General features: G+C 38.8%; 1 non-coding gene and 1 pseudogene across 1 annotated transcript; one reads left to right on the top strand and one right to left on the bottom strand.

Moving 5' to 3' along the window:
- Positions 1-1,505: 1,505 nt before the first annotated feature.
- Positions 1,506-1,668, bottom strand: LOC135023189 (U1 spliceosomal RNA). Its single transcript, XR_010220193.1, has one exon. It is a non-coding gene; the product is annotated as a U1 spliceosomal RNA (small nuclear RNA).
- A 13,880-nt stretch (positions 1,669-15,548) lies between these two features.
- Positions 15,549-15,727, top strand: LOC135023358 (U1 spliceosomal RNA; annotated as a pseudogene).
- Positions 15,728-19,552: the final 3,825 nt, after the last annotated feature.

Below are 19,552 nucleotides of genomic sequence, written 5' to 3'. Positions count from 1 at the left end.
AAAAAGTCAATAATCTGGAGAGTTTTTGTAAGATGTTTCTTCCATCAACCAATGAAGAAACACATTGGTACTTTCCCATGATGAGTGAGTGCTTCAGGATCTCTTGCACTTACATGTGCAGCAGAGTACTGTAATGGAAGCATGCTGGGTCCATAACCCAGAGGTAGGCAGATTGAAACTATCCTCTGCTATATGCATTGTTTTTTGTTAATTAAAGTAATCCAAAACTGGGATTGATATTTTTGCTCTTTTATTTTTACTTAAAGTACAATAACTTTTACCATTTTAATTTGTTTTAATAGTATATTGACAGTATTGTTTTCTTTCAAAAATCCACTTAATTTTCTTTACCCTATTATTAAAATGGTAATTGACAAAAACAAACTACATTGTCACCAGAAGAGCAGTACAAAATATACAAGTGATATATTAAAATCATCTTTCCAGCTTTAATTTCAATGATGCCTTGGTGCAACAATTTTGTGAGAAACATCTTCACCCATAAAGAAAGATTTTCTTAATTCCTTACCTGTGTGCTGATTAGATATCACCTTGTTTTCACATTAAACAGACTTCCCCTTGAGGAAGCAGCAAGGATGCAGTGACGTTTATGTTTCCTGGTGTCAACCTGTATTATTTCAGTAGACATTGAAATGAGGATGCATCTTGCTGCCTTTCCAATGAAGCAAGTTTAATTCAGTAATAGGTGAAAAACCATTCCTACTAAAGGTGTTAATCAGAGACTTGGCTTTGTGGACACTTTTCAGAGAGCAAATTTGTTAGCATAAACATAAAATCAGAAAATGAAGAGCTGTTTAATCACTCAATTGGACTTTTCTGCCAGCATAATTTTTTTTCTCTGCAACCCACTGCTAAATTGTGCTTCCTAGCTGTTTTTTATAAAATCACTTAATCAAATCTAACTCTGATTACATCAGAGAAGGCCGGGTACCCTACACCATAAGAGGGGGTTTGAAATTTTGACTTGTCTACTTAAAGATCACCAAAATCTGATAACAAGGTCAATTACGTCCCTGGGTGGGATTGAATCACCAACCTTTAGGTTAATAGCCATACACACTAACTGATTGCGCCATAGCGACACTTTGCGAAAGTACATACTGACAAAGGCTAATAAGCATTCATCTAGAACGTTTCCTAGAAAAACTTTAAAAAGTCAATAATCTGGAGAATTTTTGTAAGAAACACATTGGTACTTTCCCATGATGAGTGAGTGCTTCAGGATCTCTTGCACTTACATGGGCTATTAACCAAAAGGTTCCCACCCAGTGATGTAATTGACCTTGTGATCAGATTTTGGTGATCTTTAAGTAGACAAGTCAAAATTTCAAACCCCCTCTTATGGTGTAGGGTACCTGGCCTTCTCTGACGTAATCAGAGTTAGATTTAATTAAGGTGCGCAAGGGCATAGAAGGGAGCGGTTTAAGAAAAGAGAAGTGGAAACAGACAGCAAACTAGGCTGGAGAGAGACCTGAGACAAAGAGATCTGAATTATACGAGAGCCGACCAGGGGAAACACAAATTATGCAGTCAAGTTTCCCACATTTGGGGAAATCGCAGGAGCAGCACACCCAGAGTGCAATGGGTGAGCCTTGCCCTGGGAGAAGCACCTTCATGATCATAGTATCTCACCTGGCAGGTAAGTAGGAGTTGGGCTAGTGCTGGGGAGGGTCGCTGCTCGGGTACGCCCCTGTCAAGTGAAGGAGATCCAACTGAGGCAGCACAAGGGAACTCTCGAAAGAAGAACAAGGCTAGAGGAAGATCTGAGACAAAGAAATCTGACTTTTACCAGAGCTGACCAGAGGAAAGCACAAACACAGTCCCCCACTACCACCAGGAAACATTAACGCCACTGCATCCTTGCTGCTTTCTCATGTGGTAGTCTATTTAATGTGAAAACAAGGTGATATCTAATTAGCACACAGAAAAGAAAATTAAGTGAATTTTTGAAAGAAAACAATACTGTCAATATACTATTAAAACAAATTAAAATGGTAAAAGTTATTGTACTTTAAGTAAAAATAAAAGAGCAAAAATATCAATCCCAGTTTTGGATTACTTTAATTAACAAAAAAAAAATGCATATAGCAAAGGATAGTTTCAATCTGCCTACCTCTGGGTTATGGACCCAGCATGCTTCCATTACAGTACTCTGCTGCACATGTAAGTGCAAGAGGTCCTGAAGCACTCACTTATCATGGGAAAGTACCAATGTGTTTCTTCATTGGTTGATGGAAGAAACATCTTACAAAAACTCTCCACATTATTGACTTTTTAAAATGTTTCTAGGAAACGTTCTAGATATATGCTTATTAGCCTTTGTCAGTATGTACTTTTGCAAAGTGTCGCTGTGGCGCAATCAGTTAGTGTGTATGGTTATTAACCAAAAGGTTGGTGGTTCAATCCCACCCAGGGACGTAATTGACCTTGTTATCAGATTTTGGTGATCTTTAAGTAGACAAGTCAAAATTTCAAACCCCCTGTTATGGTGTAGGGTACCTGGCCTTCTCTGATGTAATCAGAGTTAGATTTGATTCAGTGATTTTATAAAAACAGCTAGGAAGCACAATTTAGCAGTGGGTTGCAGAGAAAAAGAAATATGCTGGCAAAAAAATCCAATTGAGTGATTAAACAGCTCTTCATTTTCTGGCTTTATTTTTATGCTAACAAATTTGTTCTCTGAAAAGTGTCCACAAAGCCAAGTCTCTGATTAACACCTTTGTAGGGATGGTTTTTCACCTATTACTAAATTAAACTTGCTTCATTGGAAAGGCAGCAAGATGCATCCTCATTTCAATGTCTACTGAAATAATACAGGTTGACACCAGGAAACATTAACGCCACTGCATCCTTGCTGCTTTCGCATGTGGAAGTCTGTTTAATGTGAAAACAAGGTGATATCTAATTAGCACACAGGTAAGGAATTAAGAAAATCTTTATTTAAGGGTGAAGGTGTTTCTCACAAAATCGTTGCCCCAATGCATCATTGAAATTCAAGCTGGAAAGATGATTTTAATATATCACTTGTACATTTTGTATTGCTCTTCTGGTGACAATGTCGTTTGTTTTTGTCAATTACCATTTTAATAATAGGGTAAAGAAAATTAAGTGGATTTTTGAAAGAAAACAATACTGTCAATATACTATTAAAACAAATTAAAATGGTAAAAGTTATTGTACTTTAAGTAAAAATAAAAGAGCAAAAATATCAATCCCAGTTTTGGATTACTTTAATTAACAAAAAAAAATGCATATAGCAGAGGATAGTTTCAATCTGCCTACCTCTGGGTTATGGGCCCAGCATTTTTCCATTGCAGTACTCTGCTGCACATGTAAGTGCAAGAGATCCTGAAGCACTCACTCATCATGGGAAAGTACCAATGTGTTTCTTCGTTGGTTGATGGAAGAAACATCTTACAAAAACTCTCCAGATTATTGACTTTTTAAAGTTTTTCTAGGAAACGTTCTAGATGAATGCTTATTAGCCTTTGTCAGTATGTACGTTTGTAAAGTGTCTCTGTGGCGCAATCTGTTAGTGTGTTTGGTTATTAATCAAAGGGTTGGTGGTTCAATCCCACCCAGGGATGTAATTGACCTTGTTATCAGATTTTGGTGATCTTTAAGTAGACAAGTCAAAATTTCAAACCCCCTTCTTATGGTGTAGGGTACCTGGCCTACTCTGATGTAATCAGAGTTAGATTTGAATAAGTGATTTTATAAAAAAAACAGCTAGGAAGCACAATTTAGCAGTGGGTTGCAGAGAAAAAGAAATATGCTGGCAGAAAAATCCAATTGAGTGATTAAACAGCTCTTCATTTTCTGGCTTTATTTTTATGCTAACGAATTTGTTCTCTGAAAAGTGTCCACAAAGCCAAGTATCTGATTAACATATTTGTAGGGATGGTTTTTCACCTATTACTAAATTAAACTTGCTTCATTGGAAAGGCAGCAAGATGCATCCTCATTTCAATATCTACTGAAATAATACAGGTTGACACCAGGAAACATTAACGCCACTGCATCATTGCTGCTTTCTCATGTGGAAGTCTGTTTAATGTGAAAACAAGGTGATATCTAATTAGCACACAGGTAAGGAATTAAGAAAATCTTTATTTAAGGGTGAAGATGTTTCTCACAAAATCGTTGCCCCAATGCATCATTGAAATTCAAGCTGGAAAGATGATTTTAATATATCACTTGTACATTTTGTATTGCTCTTCTGGTGACAATGTAGTTTGTTTTTGTCAATTACCATTTTAATAATCGGGTAAAGAAAATTAATTGGATTTTTGAAAGAAAACAATACTGTCAATATACTATTAAAACAAATTAAAATGGTAAAAGTTATTGTACTTTAAGTAAAAATAAAAGCTAAAATATCAATCCCAGTTTTGGATTACTTTAATGAACAAAAAAAAAATGCATATAGCAAAGGATAGTTTCAATCTGCCTACCTCTGGGTTATGGGCCCAGCATGCTTCCATTGCAGTACTCTGCTGCACATGTAAGTGCAAGAGATCCTGAAGCACTCACTCATCATGCGAAAGTACCAATGTGTTTCTTCATTGGTTGCTGGAAGAAACATCTTACAAAAACTCTCCAGATTATTGACTTTTTAAAGTTTTTCTAGGAAACGTTCTAGATGAATGCTTATTAGTCTTTGTCAGTATGTACTTTTCGCAAAGTGTCTCTGTGGCGCAATCGGTTAGTGTGTTCAGCTATTAATCAAAAGGTTAGTGGTTCAATCCCATCCAGGGACGTAATTGACCTTGTGATCAGATTTTGGTAATATTTAAGTAGACAAGTCAAAATTGCAAACCCCCTCTTATGGTGTAGGGTACCTGGCCTTCTCTGATGTAATCAGAGTTAGATTTCATTAAGTGATTTTATAAAAAAACAGCTAGGAAGCACAATTTAGCAGTGGGTTGCAGAGAAAAAGAAAAATGCTGGCAGAAAAATCCAATTGAGTGATTAAACAGCTCTTCATTTTCTGGCTTTATTTTTATGATAACAAATTTGTTCTCTGAAAAGTGTCCACAAAGCCAAGTATCTGATTAACATCTTTGTAGGGATGGTTTTTCACCTATTACTAAATTAAACTTGCTTCATTGGAAAGGCAGCAAGATGCATCCTCATTTCAATATCTACGGAAATAATACAGGTTGACACCAGGAAACATTAACGCCACTGCATCTTTGCTGTTTTCTCATGTGGAAGTCTGTTTAATGTGAAAACAAGGTGATATCTAATTAGCACACAGGTAAGGAATTAAGAACATCTTTATTTAAGGGTGAAGATGTTTCTCACAAAATCGTTGCCCCAATGCATCATTGAAATTCAAGCTGGAAAGATGATTTTAATATATCACTTGTACATTTTGTATTGCTCTTCTGGTGACAATGTAGTTTGTTTTTGTCAATTACCATTTTAATAATCGGGTAAAGAAAATTAATAGGATTTTTGAAAGAAAACAATACTGTCAATATACTATTAAAACAAATTAAAATGGTAAAAGTTATTGTACTTTAAGTAAAAATAAAAGAGCAAAAATATCAATCCCAGTTTTGGATTACTTTAATTAACAAAAAAAATGCATATAGCAGAGGATAGTTTCAATCTGCCTACCTCTGGGTTATGGACCCAGCATGCTTCCATTACAGTACTCTGCTGCACATGTAAGTGCAAGAGATCCTGAAGCACTCACTCATCATGGGAAAGTACCAATGTGTTTCTTCATTGGTTGATGGAAGAAACATCTTACAAAAACTCTCCACATTATTGACTTTTTAAAATGTTTCTAGGAATCGTTCTAGATGAATGCTTATTAGCCTTTGTCAGTATATTCTTTTGCAAAGTGTCGCTGTGGCGCAATCAGTTAGTGTGTAAGGCTATTAACCAAAAGGTTGGTGATTCAATCCCACCAAGGGACTTAATTGACCTTGTTATCAGATTTTGGTGATCTTTAAGTAGACAAGTCAAAATTTCAAACCCCCTATTATGGTGTAGGGTACCTGGCCTTCTCTAATGTAATCAGAGTTAGATTTGATTCAGTGATTTTATAAAAACAGCTAGGAAGAACAATTTAGCAGTGGGTTGCAGAGAAAAAGAAATATGCTGGCAGAAAAATCCAATTGAGTGATTAAACAGCTCTTCATTTTCTGGCTTTATTTTTATACTAACAAATTTGTTCTCTGAAAAGTGTCCACAAAGCCAAGTCTCTGATTAACACCTTTGTAGGGATGGTTTTTCACCTATTACTAAATTAAACTTGCTTCATTGGAAAGGCAGCAAGATGCATCTTCATTTCAATGTCTACTGAAATAATACAGGTTGACACCAGGAAACATTAACGCCACTGCATCCTTGCTGCTTTCGCATGTGGAAGTCTGTTTAATATGAAAACAAGGTGATATCTAATTAGCACACAGGTAAGGAATTAAGAAAATCTTTATTTAAGGGTGAAGATGTTTCTCACAAAATCGTTGCCCCAATGCATCATTGAAATTCAAGCTGGAAAGATGATTTTAATATATCACTTGTACATTTTGTATTGCTCTTCTGGTGACAATGTAGTTTGTTTTTGTCAATTACCATTTTAATAATCGGGTAAAGAAAATTAAGTGGATTTTTGAAAGAAAACAATACTGTCAATATACTATTAAAACAAATTAAAATGGTAAAAGTTATTGTACTTTAAGTAAAAATAAAAGAGCAAAAATATCAATCCCAGTTTTGGATTACTTTAATTAACAAAAAAAAATGCATATAGCAGAGGATAGTTTCAATCTGCCTACCTCTGGGTTATGGACCCAGCATGCTTCCATTACAGTACTCTGCTGCACATGTAAGTGCAAGAGGTCCTGAAGCACTCACTTATCATGGGAAAGTACCAATGTGTTTCTTCATTGGTTGATGGAAGAAACATCTTACAAAAACTCTCCACATTATTGACTTTTTAAAATGTTTCTAGGAATCGTTCTAGATGAATGCTTATTAGCCTTTGTCAGTATGTACTTTTGCAAAGTGTAGCTGTGGCGCAATCAGTTAGTGTGTAAGGCTATTAACCAAAAGGTTGGTTATTCAATCCCACCCAGGGACTTAATTGACCTTGTTATCAGATTTTGGTGATCTTTAAGTAGACAAGTCAAAATTTCAAACCCCCTGTTATGGTGTAGGGTACCTGGCCTTCTCTGATGTAATCAGAGTTAGATTTGATTCAGTGATTTTATAAAAACAGCTAGGAAGCACAATTTGGCAGTGGGTTGCAGAGAAAAAGAAATATGCTGGCAGAAAAATCCAATTGAGTGATTAAACAGCTCTTCATTTTCTGGCTTTATTTTTATGCTAACTAATTTGTTCTCTGAAAAGTGTCCACAAAGCCAAGTATCTGATTAACATATTTGTAGGGATGGTTTTTCACCTATTACTAAATTAAACTTGCTTCATTGGAAAGGCAGCAAGATGCATCCTCATTTCAATATCTACTGAAATAATACAGGTTGACACCAGGAAACATTAACGCCACTGCATCCTTGCTGCTTTCTCATGTGGAAGTCTGTTTAATGTGAAAACAAGGTGATATCTAATTAGCACACAGGTAAGGAATTAAGAAAATCTTTATTTAAGGGTGAAGATGTTTCTCACAAAATCGTTGCCCCAATGCATCATTGAAATTCAAGCTGGAAAGATGATTTTAATATATCACTTGTACATTTTGTATTGCTCTTATGGTGACAATGTAGTTTGTTTTTGTCAATTACCATTTTAATAATAGGGTAAAGAAAATTAAGTGGATTTTTGAAAGAAAACAATACTGTCAATATACTATTAAAACAAATTAAAATGGTAAAAGTTATTGTACTTTAAGTAAAAATAAAAGCTAAAATATCAATCCCAGTTTTGGATTACTTTAATGAACAAAAAAAAAATTCATATAGCAAAGGATAGTTTCAATCTGCCTACCTCTGGGTTATGGGCCCAGCATGCTTCCATTGCAGTACTCTGCTGCACATGTAAGTGCAAGAGATCCTGAAGCACTCACTCATCATGCGAAAGTACCAATGTGTTTCTTCATTGGTTGCTGGAAGAAACATCTTACAAAAACTCTCCAGATTATTGACTTTTTAAAGTTTTTCTAGGAAACGTTCTAGATGAATGCTTATTAGTCTTTGTCAGTATGTGCTTTTTGCAAAGTGTCTCTGTGGCGCAATCGGTTAGTGTGTTCAGCTATTTATCAAAAGGTTGGTGGTTCAATCCCACCCAGGGACGTAATTGACCTTGTGATCAGATTTTGGTGATATTTAAGTAGACAAGTCAAAATTGCAAACCCCCTCTTATGGTATAGGGTACCTGGCCTTCTCTGATGTAATCAGAGTTAGATTTGATTAAGTGATTTTATAAAAAAACAGCTAGGAAGCACAATTTAGCAGTGGGTTGCAGAGAAAAAGAAAAATGCTGGCAGAAAAATCCAATTGAGTGATTAAACAGCTCTTCATTTTCTGGCTTTATTTTTATGATTACAAATTTGTTCTCTGAAAAGTGTCCACAAAGCCAAGTATCTGATTAACATCTTTGTAGGGATGGTTTTTCACCTATTACTAAATTAAACTTGCTTCATTGGAAAGGCAGCAAGATGCATCCTCATTTCAATATCTACGGAAATAATACAGGTTGACACCAGGAAACATTAACGCCACTGCATATTTGCTGTTTTCGCATGTGAAAGTCTGTTTAATGTGAAAACAAGGTGATATCTAATTAGCACACAGGTAAGGAATTAAGAAAATCTTTGTTTAAGGGTGAAGGTGTTTCTCACAAAATCGTTGCCCCAATGCATCATTGAAATTCAAGCTGGAAAGATGATTTTAATATATCACTTGTACATTTTGTATTGCTCTTCTGGTGACAATGTAGTTTGTTTTTGTCAATTACCATTTTAATAATAGGGTAAAGAAAATTAAGTGGATTTTTGAAAGAAAACAATACTGTCAATATACTATTAAAACAAATTAAAATGGTAAAAGTTATTGTACTTTAAGTAAAAATAAAATAGCAAAAATATCAATCCCAGTTTTGGATTACTTTAATTAACAAAAAAAAATGCATATAGCAGAGGATAGTTTCAATCTGCCTACCTCTGGGTTATGGGCCCAGCATTTTTCCATTGCAGTACTCTGCTGCACATGTAAGTGCAAGAGCTCCTGAAGCACTCACTCATCATGGGAAAGTACCAATGTGTTTCTTCGTTGGTTGATGGAAGAAACATCTTACAAAAACTCTCCAGATTATTGACTTTTTAAAGTTTTTCTAGGAAACGTTCTAGATGAATGCTTATTAGCCTTTGTCAGTATGTACGTTTGTAAAGTGTCTCTGTGGCGCAATCTGTTAGTGTGTTTGGTTATTAATCAAAGGGTTGGTGGTTCAATCCCACACAGGGATGTAATTGACCTTGTTATCAGATTTTGGTGATCTTTAAGTAGACAAGTCAAAATTTCAAACCCCCTTCTTATGGTGTAGGGTACCTGGCCTACTCTGATGTAATCAGAGTTAGATTTGAATAAGTGATTTTATAAAAAAAACAGCTAGGAAGCACAATTTAGCAGTGGGTTGCAGAGAAAAAGAAATATGCTGGCAGAAAAATCCAATTGAGTGATTAAACAGCTCTTCATTTTCTGGCTTTATTTTTATGCTAACGAATTTGTTCTCTGAAAAGTGTCCACAAAGCCAAGTATCTGATTAACATATTTGTAGGGATGGTTTTTCACCTATTACTAAATTAAACTTGCTTCATTGGAAAGGCAGCAAGATGCATCCTCATTTCAATATCTACTGAAATAATACAGGTTGACACCAGGAAACATTAACGCCACTGCATCCTTGCTGCTTTCTCATGTTGAAGTCTGTTTAATGTGAAAACAAGGTGATATCTAATTAGCACACAGGTAAGGAATTAAGAAAATCTTTATTTAAGGGTGAAGATGTTTCTCACAAAATCGTTGCCCCAATGCATCATTGAAATTCAAGCTGGAAAGATGATTTTAATATATCCCTTGTACATTTTGTATTGCTCTTCTGGTGACAATGTAGTTTGTTTTTGTCAATTACCATTTTAATAATCGGGTAAAGAAAATTAATTGGATTTTTGAAAGAAAACAATACTGTCAATATACTATTAAAACAAATTAAAATGGTAAAAGTTATTGTACTTTAAGTAAAAATAAAAGCTAAAATATCAATCCCAGTTTTGGATTACTTTAATGAACAAAAAAAAAAATGCATATAGCAAAGGATAGTTTCAATCTGCCTACCTCTGGGTTATGGGCCCAGCATGCTTCCATTGCAGTACTCTGCTGCACATGTAAGTGCAAGAGATCCTGAAGCACTCACTCATCATGCGAAAGTACCAATGTGTTTCTTCATTGGTTGCTGGAAGAAACATCTTACAAAAACTCTCCAGATTATTGACTTTTTAAAGTTTTTCTAGGAAACGTTCTAGATGAATGCTTATTAGTCTTTGTCAGTATGGACTTTTCGCAAAGTGTCTCTGTGGCGCAATCGGTTAGTGTGTTCAGCTATTAATCAAAAGGTTGGTGGTTCAATCCCATCCAGGGACGTAATTGACCTTGTGATCAGATTTTGGTAATATTTAAGTAGACAAGTCAAAATTGCAAACCCCCTCTTATGGTGTAGGGTACCTGGCCTTCTCTGATGTAATCAGAGTTAGATTTGATTCAGTGATTTTATAAAAATAATAATAATGCAATCTGTGCGAAGACTTCCTGATGGAGTCCCCACTCTCCTGGATGTAGGTCGTGTCTGCTGAGGAAGTCTGCTTCCCAGTTGTCCACTCCCGGAATGAACACTGCTGACAGTGCGCTTACATGATTCTCCGCCCAGCGAAGAATTCTGGTGGCTTCCGCCATCGCCACTCTGCTCCTTGTGCCGCCTTGGCGGTTTACATGAACTACTGCGGTGACGTTGTCTGACTGGATCAGAACTGGTTGGTCGCGAAGTAAGGTCTCCGCTTGACATAGGGCGTTGTATATGGCCCTTAGCTCCAGGATGTTGATGTGAAGACAAGTCTCCTGACTTGACCAAAGACCTTGGAAATTTCTTCCCTGTGTGGCTGCTCCCCAACCTCGGAGGCTCGCGTTCGTGGTCACCAGGATCCAGTCCTGAATGCCGAACCTGCGGCCCTCTAGAAGGTGAGCACTCTGCAGCCACCACAGGAGAGATACCCTGGCCCTGGGGGACAGGGTGATCAACTGATGAATCTGTAGATGTGACCCGGACCACTTGTCCAGTAGGTCCCATTGCAAGATCCTCGCATGGAACCTGCCGAAGGGAATGGCCTCGTATGATGCCACCATCATTCCCAGGACTCGAGTGCAGTGATGCACTGACACCTGTTTTGGTTTCAATAGGTTCCTGACCAGAGTCATGAGTTCCTGGGCCTTTTCTATCGGAAGATAAACCCTTTTCTGGTCCGTATCCAGAATAATGCCCAAGCAAAGTCAGACGAGTCGTAGGAACCAACTGCGACTTCGGGATATTGAGAATCCAGCCGTTTTGCTGTAACACCTTCAATGAAAGTTATACGCTGTTCAGCAACTGCTCTCTTGATCTCGCTTTTATGAGGAGATCGTTCAAGTACGGGATAATTGTGACACCTTGCTTTCGCAGGAGCACCATAATTTCCGTCATTACCTTGGTGAAAATTCTCGGAGAAAATTCTGGAGAGACCAAACGGCAACGTCTGAAATTGGTAATGACAATACTGTACCGCAAATCTTAGGTACGCCTGATGAGGTGGATAAATGAGTACATGAAGGTATGCATCCTTTATGTCCAGAGATATCATAAAATCCCCCCCTTCTAGGCTGGCGATGACCGCTCTTAGCGATTCCATCTTGAACTTGAACCTTTTCAAGTATAGGTTCAGGGATTTTAAATTTAATATGGGTCTGACCAAACCGTCCGGTTTTGGGACTACAAACAGGGTCGAATAATTTCCCTTTCCTTGTTGAAGCAGGGGAACCTTGACCACCACCTGTTGAAGATACAATTTGTGAATTGCATTTAACACTATCTCCCTTTCCTGGGGAGAAGATGGTAGGGCCGATTTGAAAAACCGGCGAGGAGGCACCTCTTCGAATTTCAGCTTGTAACCCTGAGAAACAATTTCTATTGCCTAGGGATCCACCTGCGAATGAACCCAGATGTGGCTGAAAACACGAAGACGTGCCCCCAACTGGGCGGACTCCTTTAGCGGAGCCCCAGCGTCATGCGGTGGATTTTGTAGAGGCCGGGGAGGACTTCTGTTCCTGGGAACTAGCTGTGTTGTGCAGCTTCTTCCCTCTGCCCTTACCTCTGGCAAGAAAGGACGCACCTCGTACTTTCTTGTTTCTCTGTGATCGAAAGGACTGCATTTGATAATGTGGTGCTTTCTTAGGCTGTGAGGGAATATAAGGCAAAAAATTTGATTTACCAGCTGTAGCTGTGGAGACAAGGTCCGAGAGACCTTCCCCAAACAATTCCTCACACCTGTAAGGTAAAACCTCCATATGCCTTTTTGAGTCGGCATCACCTGTCCATTGCCGGGTCCATAGGACTCGTCTAGCAGAAATCGACATAGCGTTTATTCTAGAACCCAGTAGACTAATGTCACTTTGAGCATCTCTCATATATAGGACAGCATCTTTTATATGCCCTATGGTCAATAACATAGCATCCTTATCTAGGGTCTCAATCTCTGCTGATAAGGTATCTGTCCATGCTGCCACCGCGCTACAACCTCGGCCGACGCAATTGCCGGTCTGAGTAAGGTACCAGAATGTGTGTAAATGGACTTTAGGGTAACCTCCTGCTTGCGGTCAGCAGGGTCCCTGATGGTAGCCGTATCCTGGGATGGCAGCGCTACCTTTTTGGATAAGCGTGTCAATGCTTTATCCACCCTAGGGGAGGATTCCCACCGTATCCTGTCCATTGGCGGGAAAGGATACGCCATAAGAATCCTTTTGGGAATCTGCAGCTTTTTGTCTGGAGATTCCCAAGCTTTTTCACATAATTCGTTCAACTCATGTGAGGGGGGAAAGGTTATCTCAGGTTTCTTTCCCTTATACATGTGTACCCTCGTGTCAGGGACAGGGGACTCTGTGATGTGCAAAACATCTTTTATTGCAATAATCATATATCGAATACATTTAGCCAATTTTGGTTGTAACTTTGCATCATCGTAGTCGACACTGGAGTCAGAATCTGTGTCGGTATCTGTGTCAACTATTTGGGATAGTGGGCGCTTTTGAGACCCCGAAGGTCCCTGCGACATAGGGACAGGCATGGGTTGACTCCCTGACTGTTCCCTAGCTTCAGCTTTGTCTAATCTCTTGTGTAATAAGTTTACATTAGCACTTAAAACATTCCACATATCCATCCAGTCAGGTGTCGGCGTTGTCGATGGAGACACCACATTAATTTGCTCCTGCTCCTCTCTAGGAGAGCCTTCTACCTCAGACATGTCGACACACGTGTACCGACACACCATACACTCAGGGAATCCTCTTATCTGAGGACAGTTCCCCAACAAGGCCCTTTGGAGAGACAGAGAGAGAAAGTATGCCAGCACACACCCCAGCGCTATATGACCCAGGAAAAAAACACAATCATTTTATGTTTACCCAGTAGCGCTGTATTTCCATATATATATGCGCCTAATTATGTGCCCCCTCTTCTTTAAGACCCTCTTTCTACCGTGGTATAAGCAGGGGAGAGTCCATGGAGCTTCCCCTCAGCGGTGCTGTGGAGAAAATGGCGCTGGGGAGTGCTGAGGGAGAAGCCCCACCCCCTCAGCGACGGGCTTCTGTCCCGCTCAAATAGCCCCCCCCATAAAAAAATGGCGGGGGCTCTTATATATATATACAGTGCCTAGCTGCATATATATTTATTTTGCCAAAGAGAGGTCTATATTGCTGCCCAGGGCGTCCCCCCTGCGCCCTTCACCCTTACACTGACTGCCGTGTGTGAGGTGTATGGGAGCAATGGAGCACAGCTTTACTGCTGTGCGTTACCTCAGTGAAGATCATGAAGTCTTCCGCCGCCTCTGAAGTCTTCTTTTCTTCTCATACTCACCCGGCTTCTATCTTCCGGCTCTGCGAGGGGGACGGCGGCGCGGCTCTGGGACGGACGGCGAGGGTGAGACCTGCGTACCGATCCCTCTGGAGCTAATGCTGTACAGTAGCCTAAGAAGCAGAGCCTATCAACTCACAGAAGTAGGTGTGCATCTCTCCCCTCCGCCCCTCGATGCAGGGAGTCTGTTGCCAGCAGGCTCCCTGAAAATAAAAAAATCTAACAAATATACTTTCTGTCAGGAAACTCAGGAGAGCTCCCTGAAAAGCACCCAGTCTCCTCTGGGCACAGTAGTAAACTGAGGTCTGGAGGAGGGGCATAGAGGGAGGAGCCAGTGCACACCCAGATCTAAAGTCTTTCTTAAAGTGCCCATGTCTCCTGCGGAGCCCGTCTATCCCCCATGGTCCTTACGGAGTCCCCAGCATCCTCTAGGACGTAAGAGAAAAATTATGCTGGCAGAAAAATCCAATTGAGTGATTAAACAGCTCCAGAGCTGCTCTGTAAGGCAAGTAAAAGGGTGTGGGCCCTGCAGCACTACCTGTAGTTTGCATTGTGCATTGGAAGCCTAGTTTGCTGTCTGTTTCCACTTCTTTTTTCTTGATCCCCTCCCGTCTATACCCTTGTGCACTATCCTGACTTCTCCTCCCGTCTGCTTACTTTGTGCCTTCCAATGCACAATGCAAACTACAGGTAGTGCTGCAGGGCCCACACCCTTTTACTTGCCTTACAGAGCAGCTCTTGAGCTGTTACAGTGCCCAGCTGCTGCAAGAAATCAGCGTGAATGCTTCAGGGGCTGGGGCATGGCCAACATGAGCCCCACACCGAAGGAGGGTGGGGGTGTTTAATGCGAACTAGGGGTCTTGCACAATGCGAACTACAGGTAGTGCTGCAGGGCCCACACCCTTTTACTTGCCTTACAGAGCAGCTCTGGAGCTGTTACAGTGCCCAGCTGCTGCAAGAAATCAGCTTGAATCCTTCAGGGGCTGGGGCATAGCCAACATGAGCCCCACACCGACAGAGGGTGGAGGTGTTTAATGCGAACTAGGGGTCATCCAAGTGCCGCAAAAGGCCGCCATGCCCTGCACGCCCCTTTTCTCTTTTCATATGCAGACGAGGGTTGAAGCCAACTTTGACCCACTGCTTGGATGACATCGCCATATGCAAATCCATCTGCTGCAGGCCTTCCCCCAGGAATGCTTGCACTAGTTGTTGCATTTGGTTTGTTGTTTGGGGGTGCTTCAGTATTAGGCAGCCTTCTGCCCTCCCATGTTCATCTGAAAATATGTGTTCTCCCTGCAGTTGTTGTCCCCAGATGAGAGTTCCCTTGTGCTGCCTCAGTTGAATCTCCTTTACTTGACAGAGATGTGCCTGAGCAGCGGCCCTCCCCAGCCCTATCCCAAATCATACTTATTTTGCATAGGAGATACCATGGTCATGAAGACTGTTCTCCCAGGGTGCGGTTCATTCATTGCATTCTGGGTATGCTGACCCCTGTGATTTCCCCAAATGTGGGAAACTCGACTGCATTATTTAATGCGAACTAGGGGTCATCCAAGCACCGCAAAAGGCCGCCATGCCCTGCATACCCCTTTTCTCTTTTCATAAGCAGACGAGGTTTGAAGCCAACCTTGACCCACTGCTTGGATGACATCACTTGCTGCCTTTCCAATGAAGCAAGTTTAATTTAATAATAGGTGAAAAACCATCCCTACAAAGGTGTTAATAAGATACTTGGCTTTGTGGACACTTTTCAGAGCACAAATTTGTTAGCATAAAAATAAAGCCAGAAAATGAAGAGCTGTTTAATCACTCAATTGGATTTTTCTGCCAGCATATTTCTTTTTCTCTGCAACCCACTGCTAAATTGTGCTTCGTGGCTGTTTTTTTTATAAAATCACTTAATCAAATCTAACTCTGATTACATCAGAGAAGGCCAGGTACCCTACACCATAACAGGGGTTTTCGAAATTTTGACTTGTCTACTTAAAGATCACCAAAATCTGATAACAAGGTCAATTACGTCCCTAGGTGGGATTGAACCACCAACCTTTTGGTTAACAACTGAACACGCTAACTGTTTGTGCCTCAGAGACACTTTGCGAAAGTACATACTGACAAAGGCTAATAAGCATTCATCTAGAACGTTTCCTAGAAAAACTTTAAAAAGTCAATAATCTGGAGAGTTTTTGTAAGATGTTTCTTCCATCAACCAACGAAGAAACACATTGGTACTTTCCCATGATGAGTGAGTGCTTCAGGATCTCTTGCACTTACATGTGCAGCAGAGTACTGCAATGGAAACATGCTGGGCCCATAACCCAGAGGTAGGCAGATTGAAACTATCCTCTGCTATATGCATTTTTTTTTGTTAATTAAAGTAATCCAAAACTGGGATTGATATTTTTGCTCTTTTATTTTTACTTAAAGTACAATAACTTTTACCATTTTAATTTGTTTTAATAGTATATTGACAGTATTGTTTTCTTTCAAAAATCCACTTAATTTTCTTTACCCTATTATTAAAATGGTAATTGACAAAAACAAACTACATTGTCACCAGAAGAGCAATACAAAATGTACAAGTGATATATTAAAATCATCTTTCCAGCTTGAATTTCAATGATGCATTGGGGCAACGATTTTGTGAGAAACACCTTCACCCTTAAATAAAGATTTTCTTAATTCCTTACCTGTGTGCTAATTAGATATCACCTTGTTTTCACATTAAACAGACTTCCACATGCGAAAGCAGCAAGGATGCAGTGGCGTTAATGTTTCCTGGTGTCAACCTGTATTATTTCAGTAGATATTGAAATGAGGATGCATCTTGCTGCCTTTCCAATGAAGCAAGTTTAATTTAGTAATAGGTGAAAAACCATCCCTACAAATATGTTAATCAGATACTTGGCTTTGTGGACACTTTTCAGAGAACAAATTAGTTAGCATAAAAATAAAGCCAGAAAATGAAGAGCTGTTTAATCACTCAATTGGATTTTTCTGCCAGCATATTTCTTTTTCTCTGCAACCCACTGCTAAATTGTGCTTCCTAGCTGTTTTTATAAAATCACTGAATCAAATCTAACTCTGATTACATCAGAGAAGGCCAGGTACCCTACACCATAACAGGGGGTTTGAAATTTTGACTTGTCTACTTAAAGATCACCAAAATCTGATAACAAGGTCAATTAAGTCCCTGGGTGGGATTGAACCACCAACCTTTTGGTTAACAGCCTTACACACTAACTGATTGCGCCACAGCGACACTTTGCAGAAGTACATACTGACAAAGGCTAATAAGCATTCATCTAGAACGATTCCTAGAAACATTTTAAAAAGTCAATAATGTGGAGAGTTTTTGTAAGATGTTTCTTCCATCAACCAATGAAGAAACACATTGGTACTTTCCCATGATGAGTGAGTGCTTCAGGATCTTTTGCACTTACATGTGCAGCAGAGAACTGTAATGGAAGCATGCTGGGTCCATAACCCAGAGGTAGGCAGATTGAAACTATCCTCTGCTATATGCATTTTTTTTTGTTAATTAAAGTAATCCAAAACTGGGATTGATATTTTTGCTCTTTTATTTTTACTTAAAGTACAATAACTTTTACCATTTTAATTTGTTTTAATAGTATATTGACAGTATTGTTTTCTTTCAAAAATCCAATTAATTTTCTTTACCCGATTATTAAAATGGTAATTGACAAAAACAAACTACATTGTCACCAGAAGAGCAATACAAAATGTACAAGTGATATATTAAAATCATCTTTCCAGCTTGAATTTCAATGATGCATTGGGGCAACGATTTTGTGAGAAACATCTTCACCCTTAAATAAAGATTTTCTTAATTCCTTACCTGTGTGCTAATTAGATATCACCTTGTTTTCACATTAAACAGACTTCCACATGAGAAAACAGCAAAGATGCAGTGGCGTTAATGTTTCCTGGTGTCAACCTGTATTATTTCCGTAGATATTGAAATGAGGATGCATCTTGCTGCCTTTCCAATGAAGCAAGTTTAATTTAGTAATAGGTGAAAAACCATCCCTACAAAGATGTTAATCAGATACTTGGCTTTGTGGACACTTTTCAGAGAACAAATTTGTAATCATAAAAATAAAGCCAGAAAATGAAGAGCTGTTTAATAACTCAATTGGATTTTTCTGCCAGCATTTTTCTTTTTCTCTGCAACCCACTGCTAAATTGTGCTTCCTAGCTGTTTTTTTATAAAATCACTTAATCAAATCTAACTCTGATTACATCAGAGAAGGCCAGGTACCCTATACCATAAGAGGGGGTTTGCAATTTTGACTTGTCTACTTAAATATCACCAAAATCTGATAACAAGGTCAATTAAGTCCCTGGGTGGGATTGAACCACCAACCTTTTGGTTAACAGCCTTACACACTAACTGATTGCGCCACAGCGACACTTTGCAAAAAGCACATACTGACAAAGACTAATAAGCATTCATCTAGAACGTTTCCTAGAAAAACTTTAAAAAGTCAATAATCTGGAGAGTTTTTGTAAGATGTTTCTTCCAGCAACCAATGAAGAAACACATTGGTACTTTCGCATGATGAGTGAGTGCTTCAGGATCTCTTGCACTTACATGTGCAGCAGAGTACTGCAATGGAAGCATGCTGGGCCCATAACCCAGAGGTAGGCAGATTGAAACTATCCTTTGCTATATGAATTTTTTTTTTTGTTCATTAAAGTAATCCAAAACTGGGATTGATATTTTAGCTTTTATTTTTACTTAAAGTACAATAACTTTTACCATTTTAATTTGTTTTAATAGTATATTGACAGTATTGTTTTCTTTCAAAAATCCACTTAATTTTCTTTACCCTATTATTAAAATGGTAATTGACAAAAACAAACTACATTGTCACCATAAGAGCAATACAAAATGTACAAGTGATATATTAAAATCATCTTTCCAGCTTGAATTTCAATGATGCATTGGGGCAACGATTTTGTGAGAAACATCTTCACCCTTAAATAAAGATTTTCTTAATTCCTTACCTGTGTGCTAATTAGATATCACCTTGTTTTCACATTAAACAGACTTCCACATGAGAAAGCAGCAAGGATGCAGTGGCGTTAATGTTTCCTGGTATCAACCTGTATTATTTCAGTAGATATTGAAATGAGGATGCATCTTGCTGCCTTTCCAATGAAGCAAGTTTAATTTAGTAATAGGTGAAAAACCATCCCTACAAATATGTTAATCAGATACTTGGCTTTGTGGACACTTTTCAGAGAACAAATTAGTTAGTATAAAAATAAAGCCAGAAAATGAAGAGCTGTTTAATCACTCAATTGGATTTTTCTGCCAGCATATTTCTTTTTCTCTGCAACCCACTGCCAAATTGTGCTTCCTAGCTGTTTTTATAAAATC

Source organism: Pseudophryne corroboree, unplaced genomic scaffold, assembly GCF_028390025.1.
Source record: "Pseudophryne corroboree isolate aPseCor3 unplaced genomic scaffold, aPseCor3.hap2 scaffold_396, whole genome shotgun sequence".
NCBI lineage: Eukaryota > Metazoa > Chordata > Amphibia > Anura > Myobatrachidae > Pseudophryne > Pseudophryne corroboree.
This window is presented reverse-complemented; position numbering and strand designations above follow the sequence as displayed.